The sequence below is a fragment of the Chanodichthys erythropterus genome, chromosome 10 (genome assembly GCF_024489055.1).
Source record: "Chanodichthys erythropterus isolate Z2021 chromosome 10, ASM2448905v1, whole genome shotgun sequence".
In the NCBI taxonomy this organism is placed as follows: Eukaryota; Metazoa; Chordata; class Actinopteri; order Cypriniformes; family Xenocyprididae; genus Chanodichthys; species Chanodichthys erythropterus.
Window position 1 is genome coordinate 18,247,862 of NC_090230.1, and position 3,150 is coordinate 18,251,011.

Below are 3,150 nucleotides of genomic sequence, written 5' to 3' on the forward strand. Positions count from 1 at the left end.
GTTTTTAATGGTTTATCCCGTGGCAGAAACAAGCTTCTATACAAAAGTGACAAGACTGTGTTTGATCTTTTACATCTGTTTTTAAGCCACTCCTGTTTCAAGCTGTCATTAGAATGAATGACATTATTCAAAGAAAGAATAAACCATACCGTACACACCAGTGAAATGCATTGACGATATTCATGATCTGTCTGGGTTGTTATTGTACTTTTTTACACACAAGATTAGTGCAATTAGCAAAGCGGTCACGTGCGCAGGGGGTTTGTGAACAGTATTGTCTGAGTTGTACCTCTTATCCGCAGTGTCTTACAGAGAGGAAAGAGAACGGCGTGAAAGCGCAGTGTTACTCACTGGAATAATGAGGTCATTTCTGTCTGAACACACAATGCTTGCAGTCTTCCCTCGGCTTTAATATGCAGCTCAATTGGCGGGAAACGACAGTATTGTTCTCACTTTAGTGTTAACGGTGTGTGTGTGTGGGAGAGAAAGAGAGAGAATTACAGCTATAGGTGACATCATCAGTGCAGAGAAAACCCCTCATTAGGGAGTGATTCATCTTATTAGTAGCGTTTCAAAAATGCAGCACGTGGAGCCCAAAGGAAAATGTACTCGCGGTCAGATGATGACGATGAGCTTTTCAGCACTTGAATACAGACAAACACATGCACATGCCCACACACACCTGTGCAGGTGGGCTTTTTGAGTTGCTTCATTTGAAGCCTGGCCAGATCTACCCGTTCTCACCACAATAATAGATCAAAAAGGTCTCACTGCCTATCCCAAGCTTTTATGATACTTTTAAAAATATAGTACGTGTGAAAAAGAAGTCTTTATGATGGCAGTGCAAACATTGCACTCTAAAGGCAGGTGCACTGATGAGCATATACATGAAAATGACCTTTCTCACAGTAGGGGTTTATTTGATTTATTGAAAAGTAACTGAATATTCTTTTTTATTATGTTGATGATACCTTAATACACATTTTTACATGATGTTTTCCATTATACAGTTTTATCCATGACTCGTAAGAACAGTAAGTGAGAGTTTAGACAATTTTTTCTTTATGCCAAATATATTCATAGCATCTCTGATTTAAACCTCAGATTAAAATGTCAATTTTCAAAATTCTGATGCAGGAGAATAATTGAATCATTCATAAATGTGCATAGACGTTCATATATACAGTATCTCACAGAAGTGAGTACACCCCTCACATTTTTGTAAATATTTTATTATATCTTTTCATGTGACAACACTAAAGAAATGACACTTTGCTACAATGTAAAGTAATATATATATATATAAATATATAAAAATTCATATATGCTTCCTTTCTTGTAATGTAAAAGCGTATCTGGTGAGATTTTGGTGTATGAGAAGCTGTGGACCAAAAGCATGTATGTTCCTCTCAGATCTACAAGATCAGAGAATCCGCAACAGCTTAAGTGAAGTAATGATGGTATGAGCGTTTATGTGGAGTGTGAGCGCTGACAGTGCATGCCTGTGCTTGTGAGTGTCAGATGGAATGACTAACAGTAACAGCCCGTTACAATAGTAAAAAATACTATTAAGTCTTTCTCCATCACTCTGAAGAAAAAGGGAGGTATTCTAATGGTAAATGTTGAGCATTTTAGGTACACGTGTGGGTGACAGACAGTAAATCAGGTTTGGTTTTTAATACCAGACAGGAACCAGCCCTATATGTGAAACACACTCCCTGAAATCACTAATATTTTTGCACATATGTTTTTTTTTTTTTTTATCAGTATAATCATGCATAACTCAGTCATGGTCTATCTTAGATAAACCGGGTTTGGCTTAACCGCACAGGTTATCTTTGAACTGCACACCTGTTGGTACTTTAAAAAGCTGGCAGGTGAGTGGAGATGGAGGGCTGCATGAGACAAGCCAGGGGAGGAAGGGGAATGTGTGTGTGATGTTGGCAGTAATTGTCCCTTTGGCCTCGTGCCTGGTTTCTAATGGCTGGTGCATTTTAATGGCACAGCAGCAGGTTGAGCCGGTGAATGAGGACATACTGTTACTGTAAATATAATAAAAGAGAGCAGACGATCTAAACAGGAGGCCTCTCTCGCAGTGCCCTTCAGTCTAAGCTGATGGGGAGGGCATTGTTTCCTACTTCCTCTATGTTATGACTACACATCAACCTCTCAGGGTCTTTCACACACATTTGACGCAGACACAATCTCTCATGGCTGCGTGTGTGAATATGTAAGGAACTTGTCTTTGAAAATGTGATTTAAAATTAATTACACCTAAAACTCTATTTAAGATTGTTTCTATTAATATATTAATAATGTTTATAATAATAGTATACTGGAAAGGATTTCACTTGAATGTATCCGCTTACTTGGTAGATTGCACCCTCTGGTGGTGATGGACTAGACAGCATGATTTAAAGGGTTTGTTCACCCAAAAATGAAAATTCTGTCATTTATTCCTTACCCTTATGCCGTTCTACACCTGTAAGACCTTCATTAATCTTCGGAACGCAAATTAAGATATTTTTGTTGAAATCTGATGGCTCAGTGACGCCTGCATAGCCAGCAATGACATTTCCTTTCTCAAGATCCATTAAAGGTACTAAAAACATATTTAAATCAGTTAATGTGAGTACAGTGGTTCAATAATAAAATTATAAAGCGACGAGAATATTTTTGGTGTGCCAAAATACAAAACAAAATAACGACTCATTTGGTGATGACCGATTTCAAAACACTGCTTCAGGAAGCATCGGAGCATAAATGAATCAGTGTGTCGAATCATGATTCAGATCTCGTGTCAAACCGTCAAACTTCTGAAATCATGTGACTTGATTGAGCAGATTCAACACGCTGATTCATAACGCTCCAAAGCTTCATGAAGCATTGTTTTGAAATCGCCCATCACTATATAAGTCGTTATTTTGTTTTTTTGGCCCACCAAAAATATTCTTGTCGCTTTATAATATTAGTATTGATCCAGTGTACTCACATGAACTGATTTAAATATGTTTTTAGTACATTTATTGATCTTGAGAGAGGAAACGTCATTACTGGCTATGGAGGCCTCACTGAGCCAACGGATTTCAACAAAAATATCTTAATTTGCGTTCCAAAGATTAACAAAGGTCTTAAGGGTGTGGAACGGCA